The sequence below is a fragment of the Oryctolagus cuniculus genome, chromosome 13, assembly GCF_051225735.1.
Source record: "Oryctolagus cuniculus isolate XC-2025 breed Fujian yellow rabbit chromosome 13, ASM5122573v1, whole genome shotgun sequence".
Lineage (NCBI taxonomy): Eukaryota > Metazoa > Chordata > Mammalia > Lagomorpha > Leporidae > Oryctolagus > Oryctolagus cuniculus.
In genome coordinates this window covers 99,341,168-99,367,187 of record NC_142879.1, presented here as the reverse complement: position 1 = coordinate 99,367,187, position 26,020 = coordinate 99,341,168, and the positions used below count along the sequence as shown (strand labels likewise).

General features: G+C 43.9%; 1 protein-coding gene and 1 pseudogene across 24 annotated transcripts in view; one reads left to right on the top strand and one right to left on the bottom strand.

Moving 5' to 3' along the window:
* Positions 1 to 202: 202 nt before the first annotated feature.
* Positions 203 to 10,171, bottom strand: LOC100357784 (ADP/ATP translocase 2 pseudogene; annotated as a pseudogene).
* An 81-nt stretch (positions 10,172 to 10,252) lies between these two features.
* Positions 10,253 to 26,020, top strand: part of ZMYND11 (zinc finger MYND-type containing 11) — a 129,354-nt gene continuing 113,586 nt past the window's right edge. For 6 of the 24 annotated variants that reach the window (XM_051835909.3, XM_051835908.3, XM_051835906.3 and 3 more), the window contains exon 1: positions 11,164 to 11,299. The gene's annotated coding sequence lies outside the window, so the exon portion shown is untranslated. Of the gene's footprint in view, positions 10,914 to 11,163; positions 11,300 to 11,540; positions 11,686 to 12,077; positions 12,100 to 26,020 lie in introns of those variants that run through there. The other 18 variants (XM_070056021.2, XM_070056018.2, XM_089311838.1 and 15 more) reach the window with 13 other exon arrangements.

Below are 26,020 nucleotides of genomic sequence, written 5' to 3'. Positions count from 1 at the left end.
CCTTTTTGATTAAGCTTTTATTGTTTGATTTCTACCTTGTTCCTATTTGGTTCTCTTGATACTACAGAGAAGCATCATGATGAAGTTCATTCATTAACTCATAAATTTTTATTATATGTATTTTTATTTTTTCAAATTCATTATTATTTATCAGGAGTGACTGAAATAAAAAATATAATTGTCCCACCACCACCACCACCACCATCATCATAGAAATGACTTTAAGAAACAACTAGTCAGAAGAAGATTCTTGCTTTCTGTTTTCAAACGTTACATAGTTGCCTTTGATAAACAGGCCAGAGTGTCAAGAATGCTCAAGATTATATAATACAACATGGCTGTTCACAGGGGAAAAAAACTAGGGAATAACTTACATGCACTTTTGATTTCATTATATAAGGTAAGCACAAAAGCACCGCCCATGCCTCTGGGACCATGCACCCTTGAAAAAAAAAGCTTTGCTTCCTTCAGCACGAGCAGTTTTCCTCCAGAGGTCAAGCATGCCTTGTGAACATGCTACCAGTTCTTTTACACCCTAACTGCATCATCATGTGCCAGTGAACAGTACCAAATGGTTAGGAAATTAACCCAGGAATGGCAGGGACAGACTGTACAATCATCCAGCTGATGAAAACCTGAGTGTTCTGGGGATCTGGAAGCATTCCTTTTGCAGTCTCATAGATACCAAAGTAGGCAGATTGGTAGATGATAATACCCTGCACAGACACATTAAAGCCTTGCCACAAGCCCTTAATCCCTTCAGATTTGTATATCTTAAAGAGGCAGTCACTGAGGGCTTTGAATTCCTTTCAGCTCCAGTTTTATCTATGTGAACTGCTAAACATGTACTGGCAAAATCAAGAGGATACACAAAACACAAACCACTGGCTGCCAGATTCCTTGCAAAGTACTGCCAAAATTGGGTCCTCTTGTCTACACCACCCAGGATGATCTGGTTTTATCTATTTGTTGTTGTTGTTTAAGATATATTTATTTGGGCTGGCACCTCGGCTCAATAGGCTAATCCTCCGCCTTGCGGCGCCGGCACACCGGATTCTAGTCCCGGTCAGGGCTCCGGATTCTGTCCCGGTTGCCCCTCTTCCAGGACAGCTCTCTGCAGTGGAGGATGGCCCAAGTGCTTGGGCCCTGCACCCCATGGGAGACCAGGAGAAGCACCTGGCTCCTGGCTTCGGATCAGTGCGATGCGCCAGCCACAGGCGCCGGCCGCGGTGGCCATTGGAGGGTGAACCAACGGCAAAAAGGAAGACCTCTCTCTCTCTCTCTCTCTCTCTCTCTATCCACTCTGCCTGTCAAAAATAAAAAAAATAATAAAAAAATATATTTATTTGAAAGGCAGTTACAGAGAGAAAGAGATCGATCTGTATCACCCTTCAAATGGCCCCAACAGCTGAAGCTGCACCCGTCTGAAGCCAGGATCCAGGAGCTTCTTCTGGGTCTCCCACGTGGGTGCAGGGACCCAAGTACCTGAGCCATTTCCCTTTGCTTTCCCAGGTGCATTAGCAGGTAGCTGGATCAGAAATGTAGCAGCTGGGACTTGAGCTAGCATCCATATCTGATGCTGGTGTCGCAGACGGCGGCTTTACCCACTACTCCACAGCACCAGCCCCTTGTATCTATCCTTGAATGCAAAGTTGAGAGCCTGGGTGGGGAGGTATCTGATGACGTTGGCCAGGTTACCAGGCCAGAGGGACAGGACTCCTGGGGATACAAACCACTGTCTATAATGCCCTTGTATTGCTTGTCTGCAGTGATTTAATTACTGGCGTGATGCACCTGCTGCAGCAACTTGACCCTCTCCATGGGTGCTGCCAGTGTTGGAGATGTCCACCTGCCAGGTGGGAAATTGCTGTATGTGTCATGTTGTAAAGGAAAGAGGAGTCAGACGACTGAGGGACAGGACAAGGCTGGGAAATCAGCTCTTCAGGACTCTGGGCCAATCAAGTGTTTCTGAGTGTCTACTTTAGTGCCCAATATTTGGGGGAAAGTGCCTGGCCCCTAGGCATTTACACACCTCAGGTTTCCTCCCTTATACAACTTTATCTCCAATCTCCCTCCCTTGGTGGCCAAGTTTACTGGTTTCCAAGCCAGATGTGATTCTAAACATGTTACAAATGGAGAAAAAATAACAAACATTCTCTCTCAACAAAGCTATTGTATTGCTGCAGATTAGAGTTTCCTATTTGGGGGGTGGGCCTTGTGGCACAATGATTAAGACATTGCCTAAGCTCTGTTTCTGACCAAGCTTCTTGCTAATGTAGACCCTGGGAGGCAGCAGATGAGGGCTCAAGTATTGGATCCCTGCCACTCATGTAGGAAACCCGGTTAGAGTTCCAGGATCCTGGCTTTGGTCTGGCCCAGCCCTTCCTGTTGGAGGAACTTGGGAATTTCTCTCTCTCTCTCTCTCTCTCTCTCTCCCCCTCTGTTTTTCTGTAGTTCTACCTTTCAAATAAATAAAACAGAAATCTTGTTGAGTGGAATAAGCTGGACCTAGAAAGACAAATACTGCATGTTCTCCCTTATAGGTGGGAGTTAAAATTTAACACAACACACTCACACACAAACACACAAAGAAAAGGAAAAAGAGGCCGGCGCCGCGGCTCACTAGGCTAATCCTCCGCCTAGCGGTGCCGGCACACCGGGTTCTAGTCCCGGTCAGGGCACCGGATTCTGTCCCGGTTGCCCCTCTTCCAGGTCAGCTCTCTGCTGTGGCCAGGGAGTGCAGTGGAGGATGGCCCAGGTGCTTGGGCCCTGCACCCCATGGGGAGACCGGGAGAAGCACCTGGCTCCTGGCTCCTGGCATCGGATCAGCGCGATGCGCCGGCCGCAGCGCGCCAGCCGCGGCGGCCATTGGAGGGTGAACCAACGGCAAAGGAAGACCTTTCTCTCTGTCTCTCTCTCTCACTGTCCACTCTGCCTGTCAAAAAAATAAAAAAATAAAAAAAAATAAAAAAAAAGAAATGCCTATGTGGGGCTGCACTGTGGTGCAGCAGGTTAACGCCCTGGCCTAAAGCGCCGGCATCCCATATGGGTGCTGGTTCAAGACCCGGCTGCTCCACTTCCAATCCAGCTATCTGCTATGGCCTGGGAAAGCAGTGGAAGATGGCCCAGGTCCTTGGCCCCTGCACCTGCATGGGAGACCCAGAAGAAGCTCGGATGGAAGACCTCTCTCTCTCTCTCTCTCTCTCTGCCTTTCCTCTCTCTGTGTAACTCTGACTTTCAAATAAATAAATAAATAAATAAATATTTTTTATTTATTTGACAGGAATAGACAGTGAGAGAGAGAGAGAGACAGGGAGAAAGGTCTTCCTTCCATTGGTTCACTCCCCAGATGGCCAGGAGCCAGGTGCTTCTTCTTAGTCTCCCATGCAGGTGCAGGCACACAAGCACCTGGGCCATCCTCCACTGCCCTCCTGGGCCATAGCAGAGAGCTGGACTGGAAGAGGATCAACCAGGACTAGAACCCAGCACCCATATGGGATGCTGGCGCTGCACGTGGAGGATTAACCAAGTGAGCCACGGTGCCGACCCCTAAATAAATCTTAAAAAAAAAAAAAAAGAAATGTCTATGTGTATCAGTATTGCTAAACATATAATTTTGTAAGACTTTGTTTTATACCCTTAGGAAGCCATTGGTTAAGAATGTTATACTACTATAGTTTTAATGATCTGTGATTACAGTAAAATTTACTGTATATGGGTGAAATGGTAATTTTTCCATTCAATTATTGTGTATAGCTGCTGTCTATATTCCCACTAATTTAGGGTCTTTTTGCTTTTCATTTGTTAAACTTACTATTTGGCGAAGTATTGAGCCTTTTTACAGTAATGCAAATTTTTAAAAATTATTTTATTTATTTGAAAGACAGAGTTAGAGAGAGATGTAAAGCCAGAGAGAGAGAATTCCTCCATCTGCTGGTCCACTCCTCAGATGGCTGCAACAGCTGGAGCTGTGTCGATCCAAAGCCAGGAGCCAGGAGTCTCCTCTGGGCTTCCCACATGGGTGCAGGAGCCCAAGGACTTGGGCCATCTTCCACTGCCTTCCTGGGCCATATCAGAGAGCTGGATAGGAAGTGGAGTGGGATCCAAATGGGCGCCCACATGGGATGCTAGTACTACAGGTGGCGGTCTTACCCACTATGCCACAGCACCAGCCCCTACATTTATTTTCAAATTCCATTTTCCAAGAACTTTTTAATGTATCCTCATATATACATTATAAAAACTTAAATTTTTTTAAAAACAAAAGGAAAAAGAGACAGATACTCCATTAGCTGGTTCACTCGTCAAATGCCCATATCTAGCACTGAGCCAGTCTGAAGCCAGGAGCCCTGAACTCAGTCCAGGTTTCCTTTGTGGGTAACTGGGACCCAAGTACTTGAGCCATCACCTGCTGCTGCTTAAGGTGCACACAGGCAGGAAGCTGGGATTGGAAGTAGAACTGAGTCTCAGACGGACACTCAGATATGGGATGTGGGTGTCTCAAGTGTCACTAAACAGCTGTACCCCTTCAGATAGCATTGTGTCATTCCTGTTGTCCTTCATGGCACACTGAGGCCTTTAGCTCACTAGAGACATCATGTACATGCAAGTGCAAAGGAGAAAAGAACTTCCGTGAGCTTCAAAAATGTTATCCCAGTAATACACGCCTCTTTTATGTATAGCTACACATCCATGGCAAGAGAGAATGTTATACCGCTCCTCCTGGGGCTTGGTACACCTGCATAACAAGATCGTTTTCTCCACAGCCCTGAGTTATTAACCTGAGTACGACATGATCCAATTAACATGTAGTTTTTAATTAATATGCATTAAGAAAGACTACAATACCTGAGTGACAGGGCCAAGGCTACTGTGTCATTTTAAAGCAGAGCACTAAAATTATGACAGTGCTTTGCTTTCAGATGAGATCACACTCACCTGTGGCACTTTTTCATTTCATTAGTATGTGTTGGGTGTCTAACTATGCCACGAAGGACAAAACCTCTCATCAGTCTAGAAACCCTAAGACAAACATGGCTGCTTTCCAGATTATATCTTGTTATGGAGAAAAACGCAGGGAGGGCCTGATACAGACTGGGACTCCTGAGGGTTTGTGAAAAGTGATACTTGAACAGATACCTGAAGGCTGAGTAGGAAGAGCCCTGGAGAAATGGCGGAGGACTTTCCAGGCAGGAGCAAACCCTGCACTGTACTATGCTGAGATGCAACATGGCCAGTGTGGACTGAAGTTAAAGGGAGGAGGTAAGTGGGACCAGGTGACGCTGGTCCTTGTTGAGTCAAGTAAGAAGGCCTGGACTTTATTTAAAATGAAGGAGGGGGCCAGCGCTCTGGCACAGTGGGTTAACGCCCTGGCCTGAAGTGCCAGCATCCCGTATGGGCACCGGTTCTAGTCCCGGCTGCTCCTCTTCCAATCCAGCTCTCTGCTATGGCCTGGGAAAGTGGTGGAGGATGGCCCAAATCCTTGGGCCCCTGCACCCGCGTGGGAGACCCAGAAGAAGCTCCTGGCTTCTGGCTTCAGATTGGCACTGCCCCAGCCATTACGGCCCTCTGGGGAGTGCACCAGCAGATGGAAGACTTCTCTGTCTCTGCTTCTCTAATTCTGTCTTTCAAATAACTAAAATGAATCTTTAAAAAAAATAAAATGAAGGAGAAAATTGTTGAAGGCTGCTTTTGAATAGGGGAGCAACATAGACATTTATACATTTTTGCTTGTATTTCAGATGGTATCTTTTTTTTTAAGATTTATTGATTTGAAAGTCAGAGTTACAGAGAGACAAAGAGGGAGAGACAGAGAGATTGTCCATCCACTGGTTCACTTCCCAAATGACTGCACCACTAGGGCTGGATCAGGATGGAGCCAGGAGCCAGGAACTCCATCCGGGTCTCCCATGGGGGTGCCAGGAGCCCAAGTACTTGAGCCATCTTCCACTGCTCTCCCATACCCAAAAGCAAGGAGCTGGTTCTGAAATGGACAAGCTGGGGACTCATATGAGATGCCATCAGCTTAGGCACTAGTCCTTCAGATGATATCTTCAGGATGAGGTGTTTTTTTTTTTTTTTTTTGGACTTTTTAGGTTGAAGATAGAAAGTATTTTAAACTTTAAGGTAGTTCATGTGTGTTTATACAAATTCAATTTATACCTATTGTATAAGAGTGTCCATTTAGCTTACCCTCAATGCCATTATCATTGAAAAACAATTCTGCCATTTGAAGAGGTGCAGTCTCATGTTTTATTATCATTTATGACTAGTAAATTAGAATAACTGCATTTATCAGTGCTTTATGTTGTTATAAATTAATTGTGGCCTTTGCTTGCAGTCAGGGAGACTTTTGGTATTTGTCTTAATGACATGACATAGCTTTTCACATTTTATGACAAGTGTCCTAGGATGGACATTTGGTCTAGCGGTAAAACATCTAGTTAGGATGCCTGTGTCCCAGATCAGTGTGGGTTTCCTGCCTGCCTCTGCTGCTCAAATCCAGCTTCCTGCAAATGCATACAGATACACCGGGAGGGAGCACACATGGTGAAGCAACCGGGTTCTTGCTGCCCATGTTGGTGGCTGGGATTGGTTCCCCAGTCCTGGCCATTGTGGGCATTTGGGAAGTAATCATTGGACAATTGTCTCTCTCTTTCAAATGAGTAAGTAAAAAAAGAAAAGTTTAAAAAGGAGCTATACTAGAATTTTTTTAAAGACTAGTACCCTAGTGATTACTTTTTCCATAAATATTTCTTAGCTTGCCTTTTAATTTTACTTTACAGTCTTTGACACCTTTGAAGTGTAATTTGTGGGGCTGGCTCTGTGGTGTAGTGGGTAGAGCCGCCGCCTACCATGCTGGCATCCCATATGGGCACCTGTTTGAGACCTGGCTGCTCCACTTCCGACCCAACTCTCTGCTATGGCCTGGGAAAGCAGAAGAGGGCCCAAATCCTTGGGCCCCTGCACCTGCGTGGGAGACTTCAAGAAGCTCCTGGCTTCTGGCTTTGGATTGGCCCAGCTCCAGCCGTTGCTGCCAGTTGGGGAGTGAACCATCAGATGGAAGACCTCTCTCTCTCTCTCTGCCTCTCTTTCTCCCTGTGTGTAACCCTTTCAAATAAATAAATGAATCTTTTCTTTTTAAAAAAGTAATTTGTTACTGAAAAAAAATTCTTATAATTTTAAAATGTTACTATTACTTTAAAGAAGAAAAAGATACTGTGTGTTACTGAGTCCTCATAAGTGTATAACACCAAGTCCCTCTGGGACAGACCTGTTTATTTCTTTAGCTTACATTAGTAACCATATCACTTCCTGTTCAACAATTTCTCTATAATATCTGTTCATCTGTACTCCAAAAGCTTTTCACAGCAATTCTACACTGTACACTTAGGACTATGTTGTAGGTATGGACATTTGGTGTAGTGGTTAAGATGCCCCTCGGGATGCCCATATTCCACACCCAGTCTCAGCTCAGCTTGCCCTTCAAGCTTTCTGCTACTGCACACTGTTGCAGCAGCAGGTGTTATGGGGAGTGAACCAGGGGATGGAAGATCAAACTCTGTGTCTCTGTCCCTTTCAAATAAAAATAAATATAAATTTAATAAAAAATACTATGTTCTCAAAGCATACACCCAACACTCAATGTTTATATAACTCAACCTTTAATGCAAAACACAAAATAGAACAGCAACAGCAAAATAAATAAAAACATGCACCAATGCATGTTACATAACAGCAACTCATGAACACTGTGAAAACAAGAGACTCCAATTACACTAACTCTATGTGGCCCTGCCGATACCAGTCCTAAGAAATAACACTACGTGAAGAAAGTGGAAGTGTACTAGAATGAAATTCTTATAGGTATATTTTAAAGTAACACTATACTTGTTTTTGATATACAGGATTCATAAAATTTCAGTCAAATGTAGCAGTTTTTACAGTTTTTATTTTATTCGAGAGGCAGACAGACACAGAAACACACACTGGGAGAGAGTTTCTATATGCTGGTTCACTCCCCAAATGCTTGGGCTGGGCGGGGGCTCCTAGGCTCATAATCCAGGTCTCCCAGATGAGTAGAAGGAATTCAGTTACTTGAACCACCATTGCCGCTCTGAGGATCTGCCTTAGCAAGAAGCTGCAGTCAGAAGCCACCGCTGAGAATTGAATCCAGGTACTCTAACGTGGGACTTCAGCAACTTAACATTTTTTTCTCCATTGCTTTAGGACTTGGGATATTTTCTCCACCCTCAATCTTCAATACATTCCTCTGCATGTTGTCAGGCTTTTGGGGAAAAAAAAATCCCCTTTTGATAATTAAATTATTTAAGTTGTTTGGATTTTTAAAAAGTATAAAGTAAGGATATAATTTTTTATCTATTTTTAAAGTTTTATTTATTTATTTGCGAGGTAGTGTTACAGAGAGTAGGAAACAGAGAAAGGTCTTCCTGGTTTACTCTCCAAATGGCCACAATACCAGAGCTGAGCTGAGCTGAAGCCAGGAGCCTGGAGCTTGCTTCCAGTCTCCCACGCAGGTGCAGCGGCCCAAGCACTTGGGCCATCTTCCACTGCTTTCCCAAGCCATAAGGAGAGAGCTGGATCAGAAGAGGAGCAGGGACACGACCCAGCACCCATTCTGGATGCTGGTGCCACAAGCAGAGGCTTAACCTACTATGCCACAGTGCCAGGCTCTTTTTTTTATTTTTCTGAGTTATTTTGTACACATTTATAGGATACTTTGTGACATTTCTATGTATGTCTATACTGTATAATGGCCAATCAGGGTAAACATATTTCTTCACACCTTTAACATTTCACTATGGTGAAAACATTGACAGTCCTTTGTTCTAGTTGTTTTTTAAAGAATATACAGTATATTACCATTATCTTTGGTTACCCTAATTTATTTTCCAGAAGATAAATTTTCCACTTTGATTTGCTAAATCCTCTGTGCCTTCTTCATTTATGTAACATTTCTTAAGGTAGAAATCTTGAAAGTGATGTGCTGATCAAGTAGATCAAGTAGATTAAGTATCGACAGTGTTGGGTAGGACTTAGGACAGATTGGGAGGGTCATTCCTGGGAGAGGGTGTCCTTAGGCAGCATTGAGTTTTGGAAGCATGGTCTGGGTTTATGCAAACTATTCCTCGTGTCCCATACACATCCCTTTTCTCTCGCCACCTTAGCCTTTTGCCCCGTTTCCAAAATCTGCTAGATAAATTCATGGCATGACTTGTGTTATGTGGACCTAAGCCAAGTTGGTCTTCAACCTCCACCCATTGGGCCCCCAGATCCCCATACACGAATCTACACAGCTGAGGGACAAATGAGGTCAATTAAGCTATCTAAAGGTAAAAATAAAACCAAAGTTTACATTCTAGGCAAGACCAGTCTAACTTATGTTAGGTAGACTGAGAGATGGTTTCTGTGTATAAGAGTGAAAATGATTCCTAGAAAGTGTAATTGAGGAAATGAGTTGTGCAGCCACTTGTTTCCTGAAACAAACTTTCCTTTATACAACCAGGATGCTGTCTTGGGTGGCCTCTGTGTAATATAGAAGATGAAGTAACAAACTTCAAACCAAAAACAAGGTGATTCACATGAAGCGATTCATTGCTGGAACTCTGCACCAGCATTCGACTCAGATAGGGTTGATTTTCCTACCGACACTACTGTGGGGCTAATGCCATGTATTTGTCCTTAAAATGAACTCAAATTGTTTTGTTATGTTGAGATAATTCAAAACTTGGACAGATCAGAACCAGGGCTGTCAATGGGACAGTTTCTTTCCGAAGAGTCTCAGGTACATATAGACAATGAGAAAGGCAGGAAGAAATTCTGGCTGACATGTCTTCCTTCCAAACTCCTACCAGACGAAGGTCACTGGGGACAATTCCTAAATCTAAAACTGCCCTTAGAGCTGAGACTTTCTCCAACCACATATTTTAAGAGATCACCCTTGGTTAGGCGTAGAGTAACTACAAAAGACAACCTACTTTTCCTCACACAAATTTGTAGTGTTCTTCCCAAACAGATCACAATCTGTGGTCCAGATCTTTTTGCGTCCTACTGGGCGCGGACCGGGAAGGACAAATTCAGCATCTTCCTGCCATTCTTTTCGATAACGGGATTGACAAACTATGAAACCCACCTTACCAATTTTGATCATGTAGGAATTAATGTCTCGCAATCCCTTTGCGCCTTGGGGCCACGGAAAACGTGAAACTGGTTGGTCCCGCGTGCACACACAGGGCCACTGCCCGGGAATGGCCCCAGCCTAACAATGATCCCCTCGCGCCTCAGCTCTCGGTGCGCGCCTGCACCTACGTAGCTTTCACGTGCGTCTTGCTAAGGGAGTGCATGTGTGTGGCTCCATCCGAATATGCTGAAACAAATTTCGGATAGAGGCGCGCAAGACAAGACAGAGGGAAGGTAGGAGCTGAAGTGCAGGGGCTCCAGGCCTTGGGGCGGGAGGCGGCCACCAGCCCGGCTGGGTGCGCAAGTCCGGCGCCCGCCGCTAGAGCCCCCCGTGCGCTTCCCGGTCCAGGCCGTGCTGCCCCCCGGCCGGCCCAGCGAGCCTCCACCAGACACAATCAACTCTGCGGGAGCCGGAGAGGGGCCGCGGGCGGGCAGGCCGAGGGGCCGGTGGGGCCGAGCGGCAGCCCCGCACAGCATCGCCACGTGAGTCGCGGCCCTGGCCTCGCAGAAACGCCAACTTTCCCGGGCAGCTGCGCCCAAGTTCCCACCGCCCGCGGCCGCTCCCGCCCCGCACCGACCTCGCTGCAGCCTCTTCAGGCCCCGCACCAACTCCGCTCCGGTCCCTCTCTGACACCTTCAGGGCCCCCGGCCCCTCCAGCCCCGCTCCCACCCAGCTGCAGTCCCGCAGGCCCGCCGCTCGGCGAGGAGACACAGTAAGTGCGGGCGGCGAAACCTCCGTGCCCTCCCGGCCCTCACCCCGCACACAACGCCCCGGTCGCCTCGCCTGCATTCGCCCAGGCGCGCCAGCGGTGTTTTCTGTGGTGGAGAATTACAAACATGGCGACCCTCGATCCCCGAGCCCTTCGCGCGGAGCCCGCGGCGGGGGGAGCCTGGGAGGAGGGAGGAGGCCGCCCGGGAGGAGGAGGAGGAGGAGGAGGAGGAGGAGGAGGTGGAGGAGGAGGCGGCCTGAGCGTCCCCCCCGCCCCCCGCGCCCGTAGCCGGCTCAGGCCCGAGAGGCGCCGGGCGGCGGGAAGGAGGCGGCACCGGAGGGGAGGGCCGGGCGCGGCGGCGGCGGCGGCGGCGGAGCCGGAGCATAATGGTGGGGAAAGCTCGGCGTCGGCGGGGCGGCGGGACGGCCGGCGGCGGAGGGGAGGGCGAGGGCGTCCGTGACGATGGTGCGGCCCGTGCTGTGGAGCCTGCCCCGGGCGCGGCCTCGGCTCCAGGCTGCCCCGAGAGCTTTGTGGGCGGCGGGCGGGCCTGCGGGGCCTGCGGCTGGGGGGACGTCGGGGCCTGCGGGGCTGGCGCGTCCCATCCGCCCGCCGCCCCCTCGCCCGGCCGCGGCCGCCGAAGAGACCTGGGGACGGAGGCCTCGGAGGACCGCGCGGGGCCTGCCCGGGCCAAGAAGCCGCGGAGTCGCGTGAGCGCTGCCCGCCAGGCCCCGCGCCGCCCGCCAGGCCCGGCCTCCGGGGCCCGTACGCGGTGCAGGTCGGCTGGGCTCCGGGCGTGTGGAGGCGGAGGGGCAGCGTTGGTCTTCGCAGTGCGTCGTGTGTGTACGAGCGATGGAGCGCGGGATAGAGCAGGCCCGGAGGCCCGAGGCAGGGATCCATCTGTTTGCCCGGGGCTGCGGGCGACCGGCGGCGAGGCCATCGCTGCCTCAACAGGTTCTTCAGGGCCTCTGGTCCATCCTTGTGGGGTCCGCTGCCGCTCTCCCACCCTGAGCTCGGGCGCGAAGCTGCTCTGGACGCGGCTGGGACGAGGGGGCTTCCTGCGCGCGGCGCGGCGGGACCTGAACTTTCCCTTGCGCGATCTCCCCACTCGCTTCTCCACTGGGCCGGGCCGAGGGGCGCTTGCGATGAGTCCGCGGGACCCGCTGCCCTGTCCGGCCTGGTGTCATAAACGGTGTGTCTACGGTACTTGGTGCCCTCTGCGTGGTCGCATGTGTGGTGTGCAGAGTGCCTGGTGTGGAGCGAGGTGTGTACATAGCACCTGGTGTACGTAATAGCGAGTCACAGCAGAGTATGTGTTTACATAGTATCCTTGTGGCACTGTGTATGCAGTACCCGGTGGCATGTACAGAACGCACATAGTTTTTACAGTATTCGGGGTTTCCAGTGTGGCTTGGTGTTTGGTGTGCTGTATGGTGTGCAGGCCATCTCAGGGCTATGCAGTGTGTGCACAGTGTCTGGTGTCATATGCAATGAATTCAGCATCCTGAACACTTAAAAGCTGTGCGTGCAGTAGTACCCCAAGGGCCCGTAGCTGGTGTGCACGTAGTACCCGGAGTCCGTCCTGCTGATGCATGCAGAGTACCTGGTGTCATGCGTGCCCCGTGTGCACGGAGGTGATGTTCAGGTGAACTCAGGGCGGGAGGATTAGGTGGGTAGGTACCATCTCTCCTTGAGGGTTTCGCTCCTGGGTCTTCACTGTTCCTCGGGCATTCTAAGTCCCATAGTAGTAAGCAGTGTCATGTGGAGGCTAGAAGGTTTTGGGGAATAATCTATGTTGAAAGATAAAATAAACTAATGGGGGAGGGGGGATGCTCAGGCTGCCGCCGCCTCCTCCCCTTGCTCCTCCTCGTCCATCCTCCTCCTTTTAAACCGAGGCATATGCTAGTTCTAGCTTAGTAGTTAGGACAGGCATAACCTCTTCAGATTTGGGGGTCTAATTAGTGATTGGACGTTCTCAGAGAGCTAGTAGCGTTGGTTGTGCTTTGGAAGTTTGAGTGCTGTCTGGTAGGCAGCGTCATCCTTGTGATTTGTCTGAGTGTGTAATTTGTCCAAGCAGGAGATAAAATTCTAACTTCTGTGCAGGCATAGTTTTTTTGTTTTGTTTTCCTTATCTTTGACAAACTGTTGCTGGTTCCAGTGGAGTCATTATTTTGGTTGACCTTGCTTTCCAAGATGAGCAGACTAGCGGATCAAAGATCAGAAGATATGGGAAGATATCATCATGACAGAACCAACATGTTTTTCTTGTTTAACTCGATAATTAAGAGGATTTCTGTACTTTATGTGCTCCTTTTTTTGGAATAGATATTGTTCATTTCAAAACTGAATCTCCCTTTTACATTGTATAAGTGGGGCAACTTATTTCTGCAGTGACTATTTGCAAGATGTTTAAATACAAGTAAAGGCTTCCAACTTTACAGTGAAAAATCAATTTAACTGATAAAACTTAGCTGCTATTCAATATTCCCAGGGTAGCATCGTGTTGGTGCTTTAGTGGGTAACATCTTGCATATACCAGTGAATGGCATGTTGAACTGGCACCCTTCAGTAACCCCTTTGTTGTCCGAGTTGTTCACTTAATGTATAATAGAGGAAATCCTACTCTTTGGCATACCTTAACCTAGGCACTAATTGGAGCTAAGGAAGAGTTTTAATATTTGTCCTAGACAGATTGGATGTTGCTCTAACATTGCTTACTTAAAGCCCTAAGCCCCTAGTTTCAGAGTTTGTTACTTTACTTGTCTTTCAACTAAATTCTATATGAAGAACATCATACATTAAAGCTTAGAGGATCCATCTTTAACAAAAGATGGTGAAAATGGACAGTAGTAAGACTTAACCTTATGATAAATACCTTTCCCTGTTTGAAACCTTAACTCGGATTTAACATTACGTTTTGTTCCGGGATGACTAGTTTGTGTTTTGTTGCTGTTGTTGTTTTGTGTTTTTTTGTTTTGTTTTGTTTTTGTTTTTTGTCATCAAAATGATGGAGAGCACAGACATTGCAGCCCAGTGGCTTGGATTTGAGTCTCTCCTCTGTCATTCAGTAGCAAAGTAGCCTCTGGCAAGTTAGTTACACTTGCCGTAGTTACTATCAGTTTCTGTATGTTAAAACAGGATGATAGTAATTGCACTGACCTCCTAGGGTTATTGTAAGGATCAGAGAGTCTGTTAAAGCATTTGAAATAGTGCATGGCTCATGATAAGCATGACAAGGAAAGGTTAACACAAGTTGAGCTTTTTACAATGCATTATTTTCTAGTTGCTGTAGGAAAACTATAGATCCTTGACTGATAGTGTCAGTTTCCATATGATTTTCTGGTTGAGGCCATCTTGTCTTCTCAGTGAAATTCTAATCTTAAGTGATCTAGGGTTTAAGAAAGATGATATTTTCTGTCCTGAGAATTGTTTAATATGGAAAGGCATAAAGATCTGAAGTTACACTATGGCATGCTCACATATGATGTGGCTTTTTTTTTTTTAACTAGTTTGTGTTTAACTGTCAGAACATGCCTCTGAATCTCTGTTTTTTTCCCATGGAAAATAGGCATTTGTTACACTTCATAGGGCTTGTTCACCTGAAATGATTTTAAGAATGTTTTTATTATTACTTCATAATCTTTGATGAATAATATGTAGAACTGAAATATGCAGCATGTGAGTTCTTAACTATTGGCTTAATTAGCTCTTACTGGCTTTAATGTTTTTTGTTTTTCCACATTTGTCTCCTATCTGTAACTGCTTCAGGTTTTATGTTTTATATTTGCTCAACACAGATAGGCTTTCTAGATAAAGAGAATCTCTCTGAATAAAAAAGAACCTTTTCTTTTCATCATCGTGGAAACTAATCCCTTGCCAATTTTGGGGGGGATTTTATTTTATTTATTTACTTCTTAAATTTTATTTATTTGAAAGCCAGAGTTACAGAGAGAGGTAGAGAGAGAGAGAGAGAGAGAGAGAGAGAAAGTCTTTCATCCACTGGTTCACACCCCAGATGACCGCAATGGCCAGAGCTGAGCAAATCTGAAGCTAGGTGCCAGGAACTTCTTCCAGGTCTCCCAGGAGGGTACAAGGGCCCAAGGACTTGGGCCATTTTTTGCTGCTTTCCCAGACCACAGCACAGAGCTGGATTGGAAGTGGAGCAGCTGGGACTCAAACCAGCGATTGGGGGGTATTTTAACAAGAAGTAAAAAGTAAACAACTGAATTCACTTTCTTCTTGTATCTCTAATATGAGTATGAAGGGGTTTCACAGTTTTTTACACCAAAATACTCTTAATTCCATTTTCTATGAAGTTTTTGAAGTACTTTGTAACTTTCAGTTAACTTCTTGCAGTGTCATTGACAAGTTTTTTGGGTTTTTTTAGTTCTTTTTACAAAAACAAATGTAAAGCTGCTTGGGTAGAATAATTCTGTGTAGACATTAGTGACCTGGGATTTTTTTCTCCAAGATGTCTTGATGTTCTGTTATCTACAATTTTATTACATAAATGAATACCATGGTACTAATATATATAAGTTATGTTTGCCATGCCTCAGCCACTGTTCACAGGAATTTACATCCACTATCCCACCTTTAAACACCTCCCACATGTTACCATCTGGACTGCACAACAGTCTTCCTTTTAATTATGGAAGGTTCACTTCCTTGTAGCATCCATATACAGTTCTGTCCCATTCCAGCACATATACATGTAAACTATAGAGAAGTGGAAAATTAGATGTTTTAAGAGAGAATGTGACCTATATAACATAAAAATTTGAGCATATCCTGGGACAAGAGATAAATGATACAAGTGAAGATGATATAAGTGAGGCAAAAATTCAAATCTAAGTATGCAGTAAATAGTCTTTTTGAATAATCATGGCTTAGCTATTGTTTTTAAACATGCAGAAATGAGTTATGCATTAAGGAAAGGTACTTTAGTTTTGAGGTTGTTTGCTGATACTGATTTTTCACTTAGAATATTCTTAAAAAGTTAGTTTGCATTTTGAAAATGCTATTTGATTTATTATAATTACAATTGCAAATAGCCTTAAAGATTTTTGCAGAGGAATTTCACAAATAGATTTATTTAGCTCAGCTTAATATGTAATCTAATTTAGTTAGACATTTAGTTAATCTTTCATTTTTGGGAGAATAGAAACTACTCAAGAATAGTTTTCTGATTTTTAACTCAGTTTCTTTAAAAGGGAAATTTAGTAATTTGGAAATTATTCTCACAATAATATACAAGATAAGAGCTTTTAAAATGTTTTTGATCGGAGCACAATCAAAATACACTGTGTGCACTTAAGTGATTTGGTCTCACTGTTAACTCATTGTACACTTACAGCTCACATTGTGTCTAAGGCAAATGTCCTGAAAGTTTGGTAATATCATTAAATGCTCATAGTATTTGCCTGATAAGTGGCTAACAGTTTCTTTCACTTAATATAAAATACAGAAAAAGAAATGACAAAGATAATGGCATACTATTATATAAAGTTTTTAACGGACCATAAATGAAGATTCTTAAAACTTTTGTGGAAAATGGAAGCAAAAGATAAGTTTATTTTGATACAAAAATTTTGTGAAATCCATGCACCGGTTTGTTTTTAATACACAATTTCTGTGAACTTTTTGAAGGTCTTTTGTATGCCTGGATTTCAATATTTTTTGCACCCCACTAAATTTATCTTGTAATTCAATTTTCTATCAACTTTAGCCGTACTGATGTAGATTCTTTTATGTTTGTTCTTCAGAGATTGCAGAATATATATATTCAGATCATACCTTAAACATTAGTTGGAAAACATGGTCAGTTGAAAACTTGGACACACAGTATTTTTATTTTTGCAAGCTAAACAATATTTTTGTAGTAAGCTAGTTTCACTTTAAATATATGCTATTATTGTCCAACTTCATAATGTTTATGATTACGTTAAATACATTGTATATTGTAGAGTTTTGTGCAATTTTTATATCTTGATCCAGTTTACTAATATGTTGTTATTTATTAAAATGCCATAATGTTCCAGATACTTGTTATGCATTGAGATGAACAAGATAGCAAGATAAGACTGTTCTTGCCATCATAGAGTTCATAGTTTATAGTAACAGGTACTGAAGCACAAATAATAAAATGAAATGGGGGAAATAAGTGTAGGAACAAACTGTGAGTTAAGGTACATTGTATTGGAGTTAAGATTACTCGTGAGTTTTTTTGTTTTTGTTTGTTTGTTTTTTGTTTTTGTTTTTTTTTTTTTAGATTCATTTCTTTGAAAGGCAGAGCTATGGAGTGGGGAAGGTGGAGGGAGAAGAGAGTGAGTCAGTCCATCAGCTGGTCCACTGAGCAGATGGCCACAATAGCCAAGGCTAGACCAACCAGCAGCCCAGAACTCCATGCAGTCTCTCTTGCTGGTGGCAGGGACCCAAGTAGTTGAGCCATTTTCTGCTGCCTTCCCTGACACATGAGCAGGAGGCTAGTAACCTGGACTCCAACCAGCACTCTATGGGATGCTGGCATCACAGGCAGCTACAACTAGCCCCACTTGTGAGATCTTCACACTAATGATTTCAAATTTATTCTGATTTGTAACTTTGAGATCTTACTATTTTAACCATTTCATGGTTTTTTAAAACAACATCGATTAGTAATTTTTATTATGTTCTGTTGAAAAGTTGAGCTCTATTATTATTTTTGTGTTTTTGTTTTGTTTTGTTTTGTTTTTGACAGGCAGAGTTAGTGTGAGAGAAAGAGAAAAAGGTCTTCCTTTTTCCGTTGATTCACCCCCAAATGGCTGCTACAGCCAGCGCGCTTTGCTGATTCGAAGCCAGGAGCCAGGTGCTTCCTCCTGGTATCCCATGCAGGTGCAGGGCCCAAGCACTTGGGCCATCCTCCACTGCCCTCTCGGGCCACAGCAGAGAGCTGGACTGGAAGAGGAGCAGCCGGGACAGAATCCGGCACCCCAACTGGGACTAGAACCCGGAGTGCCGGCCCTGCAGGTGGAGGATTAGCCAAGTGAGCCACGGTGCTGGCCAGTTGAGCTTTATTATTAAATACCAAACGTGTAATTATGTAAATACAAACATGTATTATGTTTTTCATGTCAGTTCTTAGACGAGAAGGTTAGAAACATTTAAAATTTTTAATGTTTTTATTTTTTTTTCATCCGGTTTGTCAAGAAGCATAACTTAAAGAACTAAGGATTTTCTTTCTTAGTTTAAATATTTATCATGTGAACACAAAACAAAGGCATACACAAACTTTATAAAGATTTATTTACATATTTATATGAAAGAGACTGAGTGAAGAGAGAGGGAGAGATCAGAGTAAAAGAGAGAGATTGAAGAGAGGGAGGGAGGGAGGGAGGGAGGGGGAGAGAGGGAGAGGGAGAGATCTACCATCTGCTAATTCACTCCTCAGATGGCCACAACATCCAGGTCTGGCCCAGGCCAATGCCGAGAACCAGTCGTTGTCTTAAGGAATCTTGTAGCATTCCCTCTGATGGATAAGTTCAATTTGGATTGAAATAAGTAATTTCTTGAAAGCTGCTTTAAGTGCTAAGGCTTCAAAATTCTGTAGGATATGTACTGTCACCTAAAATGCTGCTATTTTATTACATGATAGAGAAGTGCATCGAGTTGTAGCATTCACAGATTCAGATCATCCTGACGGTCACCAGTAGTCATGTTGTAATGGGACATTGATTATAGATTTCTTGTATTCACGAGCTGTGGAAAGATTTTTTAAGATTTATTTCATTTATTTGAAAGGCAGAGTTACAGTGTGTGTGGGGGGGAGACAGAGAGAGATCTTCTATTTGGTGGTTCACTCCCCAAATGGCTGCAACACCTAGGGCTGGGCTAGAGTGAAGCCAGGAGTCTGATCCAGGTCTCCCATGTGGGTGCAGAGGCCCAAGCACTTTGGCCATCTTTTGCTGCTTTCCCAGGAGCATTAGCAGGGAACTATATTGGAAGTTGAGCAGCTGGGACTTGAACAGGTACCCATATAGATTGCCAGCATCGCAGGAGGTGGCTTTACCTGCTGTGCCACAATGCTGACCCCTGTAGAAAGATTTTTAATGAAGGCTAGTCATGGAGAAGTTCTCTCAACTTGAATGCTCTTATGAATGTTTTTAGTTTTTTGTTTTTGTATATTCTTGATTTATTTGCTTATTGATTATTTTTCTGTCTCAGAACGGTATCTGAGAAATGCTCTTTGAGAGAACAGGTCTTTATGTTTGAGAGAACAGGTCCTTAGTTTTCAATTGAATTTTGCACAGAGTGCTTCCCCAATTAATCACAAACATACCTAGTTTGCCCAATTCTTGGATTGAAAAAAAATGAGACTGGGGGCAGGAGATTAGGGCTCCAGCTAAGATGCCTGTATCCCACCATGGCATGCCTGGGTTTATTTCTTGGCTCCCACTCTGTATTCCAGGTTCCTGGCAGTGTAGACCCTGGGACGTAGCAGGTTATGGCTCAAGTATGTGGGTCCTTGCCACCCATATAGGAGGCTTGGATTAAAGTCCTGGCTCCTGGCTTTGGCCTGACGGTTGAATGCATTTGGGTAGTGAACCAGTGGATGGTGCTCATCTCTCTTTGTGTGTGTGCGTGTGTCTCTTTGTCTCCTGAATTAAAAAAAAAAAATGTATTTGGAGTTGCTATTGAGGTTTATAGAGAACGGTCTTGAATGGATTTGGTAGGGGGCTTATTTTACCATCAGAGATGTTGTCTTTTAGGATTATAGAGATTATAAAGTCTAAGGTAACTTATTTTCTACTGCATTTATAATTTAGAAGTCTTTTTCCATGCTTAGAAATATTAAATTTAATATAATTTAAAATAGAAATACCTGGCTTCTTTTATTTTGGAAAGTGTTCGTGTTTTACCACTCTGCATATATAACCTTGAGAAATCTTTCACTTCTGATCCATATTCATGTTGGATTGTTTCAGGTAAAAGCTCTACCATTTGAATCACTTGAAAGTTAAACTTTATTTTAGGTTTATTAAAATAAGACTAGTTTGAGTCCTAGTTACTTTCTTGTGAATTGAAAGATGTACAACCAGTAGTCCAATTTAAATGTTAGCTTTCTCTCAGTTCATTTGTGCATTGCAAACAAATGGTAATGAGAATTGTCCTAATGCAACCCTGAGTTCCACTGGTATCTGGACCTTAATTGTTCTTTTAAATATATTTTTGGTTTATTTAGATAATTTAGATGACAGTGTAACAAAATTCACATTATGAACCAGGAGTGATTTAATATTTTGTTTCTCAGTAATGAGAAGCAAGCATTTGAATTATTTTTTTCTCTTAAAAAATATTGAATTAGAATTTCTTGGGTAGGTCTGAGCATTAATATTTTGAAGTTCCCCAGTTTTTTTAATCTTTTCAGGTTTGAAATCTTTATTTATTTAAGTAGGCAGTGGTATATGTGCTTTCTTTTTAAAGATTTTTGGAGTAGCTTGTAGGTAATTGTGCACTCTGGTCCCGTAGCTCTGAGCCTCAGAAATTCTCTTTCAATAATCAGATCCATGGGAGGTGTTTCCCACAGCAGTGAAGATGCCACTTGGGACACCCACATCACATATCAGGGTGCCCATATTTGAGCCTCAGCTCTGCTTCTGATTCTAGCTTCCTGCTAATGTGTACCCTGTGAAGCAGCGGATGATGTTTCCAATAGTTGGATCCTGCCACCCACATGGGAAACCTGAATTGAATTCCTGGCTCTGGCTTCACCCCTGGGTTAGTCCCAACTGTTATATGCATTTGGGGAATAAACCAGTGGATGGAAGATCTCTCTTCATCTCCAGCTCTCTGTTTCTCTTTACTAGATATAAATATCGATATTTATATCTCCATTAAGTTTTTATTTTTTTTAATTTGACAGGTAGAGCTAGACAGTGAGAGAGAGAGACAGAGAGAAAGGTCTTCCTTCCATTGGTTCACCCCTCCCAAATGGCCGCTACAGCTGGTACTACGCCGATCCAAAGCCAGGAGCCAGGTGCTTCTCCTGGTCTCCCATGCAGGTGCAGGGGCCCAAGCACTTGGGCCATCCTCTACTGCACTCCCAGGCCACAACAGAGAGCTGGACTGGAAGAGGGGCAGCAAGGACTAGAACCCGATGCCCATATGGGATGCTGGCACTGCAGGTGGAGGATTAACCAAGTGAGCCACGGTGCCGGCCATTCCAAGAAGTTTCTTAAATAAAGCAATAAAACAACTTGAAAAATAAATGTACATCTTTTCAGGCTCTTCAAATTTTCCTTTTTACCTATTTATTAGATGGGGGAAGATGCCTATCAAAGGTTGGTTTATGTTCCCCGATGCCTCAGAATCATAGAGCTACAACCACAGGTTACTGCTTATTATATATCGAGATAAATGATATTGAGGAGATAGGGTGCTATCCAGTTAGAATGTTTGGCTATTGCAATAATTGGACTAAAAAAGCAGCAACTCAGTGTTCTTGTCTATCCTGTAGTAAACTATGTAATCCCCATAATCCTGATAAGTAGCAGAAAACTCAGATATCTTTCCATAGGCAGACCAACCTTCTTCTTCCTTCTTCCTTCTTTCTTTTTTTTTTTTTTTTTTTTTTTGAATTTATGTAAAAGGAACAAACTTCATGATAATGATACTTTCCACCCTACCCTCCCCGGCTTCCATCCTCTCTCCTCCTTCCTTATTTTCCTTTTAATTTTTGCAGTAACATACTTGGAATTTACTTTACAATCACAAGCTTAGTCCTCCACCAAATAAAGAATTCAACAAGTGGTACATAGAAAAACCACTGTTCTCTTGGAGTGTAGACAGACCGACCTTCTTGATGTTACATCTGCATTCTACAGTGAGACCACTTGAGAAAAAATTTTGGCCTCTGTCTAGCTCTCTGGTTCTTTATCCCAGGCCTTTATGTTGACTTTAGGTGATTCTAAATATTCCTCCAGGTTGGGCGTGCCAATTCCATTTGCAGGTTGTCCCAAAGGGATGGCCATCCACAGGAGCAGATTCAGTCTTTGAGTGAAGTGTCAAAAGAGTATGGCTGACTTCTCTGGCTCTGGGAGGAAGTCCGTGAACTCTAAGACTCACTCATGCCAACCGTGACTGGTCAGTACCTGCATTCTTTCCTCAGTAACTATTTTTCACACAAGCATGAGGCTTCACAGAGACCCCAGGATCTAGGCAATTCCTGGTAAATTACAGGCTTCTCTAATTTCTCTTGAATGTAATATTCATAATCCTCCACCGATTTCCTCAAAGTCGAGGTACATGTTAGATGTGGTGTGAAGGACCAGGAATGAAGAGTTTTAGGGAATGACGAGCACAGGTTCTGGGGCTAACTGTTGTTGAAGTGGTCGGCAGGGTCCAAGCAGTGTTCCTGTCTTCTGGCTGCATAGCAGTCTCCTCTATAGTTGGTTTCCTTTGGTATTAGTATCTTTTCACTTTGTACCTGACTATGGTTCTGACTATGTTTTTAAAGAATGTCATATTTCTGAAATATACACAAATGTACGTAATATACACAAATATACATAATTTTCCCCATCTTATATATAGATACATTTAGCTGCTGCTCTCACAATTGAATTTTTAGAAGACTATTCTTACAGAATTTGAACTTAAACAGTATGAAAATTGTTAGTTGATTCTGTTAGTGGCACTATTTGTTCTTAAGTTGAGGTATCATTTCATAGACTGATCCTAAATAATTGTAATAGAAGGAGAAGAGGATCTAAAATCTGATTAATAGAAAATAACTGACCGTGACAACATTTTGGTTCCAAAAAAACAAAAGCTGAATTGAACATTGGACTCTCCAAATCTTTGATCTCTGTCTTCAACGCCGACCAGAGGCTGCTTGTGGGTTTGCCTTCCCTGCCCTGTGGACTGCAACCTGCTAACAGGAGTAAAGGAGGTGACTCTTCAGACTTTTGGCATTCATTTTCCTTCCCTCTGGGTTTATAATCCTGCCATTCAGGACATTATAGAGTCTGTTCTTGGAGTAACAGTTTAATCTTATCTCTCACCATATCCCTAATTAAAGCTTTTACTTCAGCTGCTCATTCTGTTTATTCTTTCAAACAAATGTTTAATGCCCAGTTAGCACCAGTGTATTAAATAACCAGCCCAGTATTTAAAGTTTGTTGGCATTGGAAGTTCCTGTCATGGTTTGTGTTCTCCATCTTGGGACTGTCAGCCACAGTGTGCTGATCCTTCTGTTTAACTTGGACCTCATTTAAAATTTGCCTTCTGTTATTTAAGCTTTACCTCTGTGATTATCTTATGTTCCTTGTTCCTTGATCTGCAAACTCCAAGTTTTAAAACTTCTTTAAAAATACTCAGTGATTGCGGCTGGCGCCGTGGCTCACTTGGTTAATCCTCCACCTGCAGCGCTGGCATCCCATATGGGCGCTAGGTTCTAGTCCCATCTGATGCTCCTCTTCCAGTCCAGCTCTGTGCTGTGGCCCGGGAGGGCAGTGGAGGATGGCCCAAATGCTTGGGTCCCTACACACGCATGGGAGACCAGGAAGAAGCACCTGGCTCCTGGCTTCGGATTGGCGCAGCACTGACCATAGCAGCCATTTGGGGAGTGAACTAATGGAAGGAAGACCTTTCTCTCTGTCTCTCTCTCACACTGTCTAGCTCTACCTGTCAAATTAAAAAAAAAAAAAAAAAAAAAAAAAAAAAACTCAGTGATGTGCTGAATGTGAAGTGGATCATATGAATGCATAGTTAGCTAAAAAGAATTAGCCCCCTCTGCAGCTGGTGCTGTGGCCTGCAGCCCACCATCCCACATGGTTGCCAGTTCTAGGCCCGGCTGCTCCACTTTCAATCTAGATCCCTGCTAATGCCCTGGGAAAGCAGCAGAAGGTGGCACAAGCATTTGGGCCTCTGCATGCTACTTGGGAGACCTGGAAGAAGCTCCTGGCTCCTGGTTTTGGCCTGGCCCAGCTGTGACCATTGCGACTATTTGTGTGTGAACCAACTGATGCACAATTTCTGTGTCTCTCCCTCCCTCTATAATTCTGCCTTTCAATAAATAAATAAATCTTAAAAAAAAGAAGAAAGAATTATCCCCTTTTTTTGTAGTACCTGTACAGTGTTGGCAAAACCCAGGTTGTGGGGGTAATTTAACAGTCTCCTTGTAGCCTGGTGGAAAGAAATTATGGATCTGATTGATACCATTGTAGGTTCTTGGAAACAAACATGTATGGTCCTCTGGGCTCTCAATTGTTCTTTATTTCTTCTGAGATCAGATGAGATTGGGCATATTCACAGCGGTGTGGCCGTGGACAGTCCTTTATTTCTCCGATTAGCTTATTACCCTACACATACCTTCCATAATGATTGCCTTAAACTGTTTTTTGTATCCCTCCCACCTTTCTCCCCATCCTCTGTTGAAGTCCACTCTGGCCTGTTTTTTTAGGAGAGAGAATCCATAATTGGAAAGCAGCATACTTTACACCGCTGGAGGACACACCTGCCACTGACCATTGTCTGCTTTTGTCTTTCTTCTCACGTGTGTTCTGTGGGACATTTCCACCAGAACCTTCTCACCTATTTTACTTTCATCCTCTTCTGTCTCCCTCCCATTTGCATCCACTAATATGCAGACATTTCCCATCATTACAAAATAAACGCACCCAACAAGCAAAACCCAAACCAAACAAAGACAACGACAAGTCTTTTCTGAACTTCAGGCACGTTGCTCTGGTTTTTTCACTGTGCTTTGTTAGTTTCGTCTCTTTTCCTTTCAGAGTCTCTCTCCTTTCTGGAGCATCACTTTTTCTTGTTTTCTCTACTTCTTCATTAATTTCTCAAACTATACCAGTCCAGGTTCTGCCACCATTAAACTCTGGAAACTGTTCCAAAGAAAGTCCCCCATGATCTCTAAGCTGCAGGGTTCTCATTTTGCTTGGCCTTTGAGCAGCAATTTGCCATTCCTTCCTGAAATGCTCTTTTTTTCTGTTTCTGTGACACCACCACCCTCGTCTGCTTTTGGCTGCCTCTGCATTTGCCAGCCCCTCTTCTACCACCTAGAATTAAATGTGAAGGGCCTTCCCACCCAGCCCTGGGACTCCTAGTCTTCCTTTATTTTCTGTCTCCCTCCAGAGTCTCATTCCTGTTCATGATGTCAGTTGCCATCAACATGGTATATTGTGTTCACTAAGATGATTTCAGCTGCAGCCTATGGAAGACTTTGACTCACACTGTCATCAGGCATGACACAAACTTACTTTCTTATGAATTGGAAGTGCAGGGATAGGACAGACTCCAGGTAATATGACAGCAGCTTTCCTTTGTAGCATCAGCTTATTGTAAAGTTTTCCCCCTCAAGGTTGCAAGATGACCCTATCAGTTTTGGGCATCACAAAGAGACCATTTTTTAGGAACTATAAAACCTATCATAAAGATATACATAACACACTTCTGTCCCCTTTAGTCACGTGACACCTGCTGAACCTGTTATCAACAGAAAGGGAAGACAAAATGACCGAGTTAGGACAGACTGAATGGCTGTTGGGAGTCTCATCACTCTCCTCTACCAGAAATTCTTCAGTGACCTCCTGTTGCCCTTAATGCCTCAAATCCTTTATAGTGGCCTATAAAATTCCAGTGAACTGGATCCCATGTACCATGTTAAGTTTGTCTGGTGCTACAGAATCTTTATTTGATAATGTTATGAAGGTAGCTATTTAAACATTAAAAAATGTGAAGATGGCATTGTTTTATTATAATTACAGTCTCATTTTTCATAGTTAAGCTCTGTGAAGTCATCACAAACATAATTAAGTGGCAGCCACAGTTGCTGCTCAACACCCTACGAAGCACAGGATGGCCCCATAGCTGAGAGTCACGTGGTCTCAAATAGCTGCAGGGTTGAGAGACCTTGGTGTAGGAGACAGGCAGCTCCTGTGTACCTCAGCAGGTAGCCCTGTACTGCTGCGCATGATGACCCCAGAGTGTTAAAAACTGTCTTACGATAAACTGTTTAAAGCACATATGGACATTTCCAGTGTATGTTCAATTTTAATCACATTATTTTAAGACATTTTTAATGCTTATTTGGAAAGTTCATACTACATCATTTTTTCAAA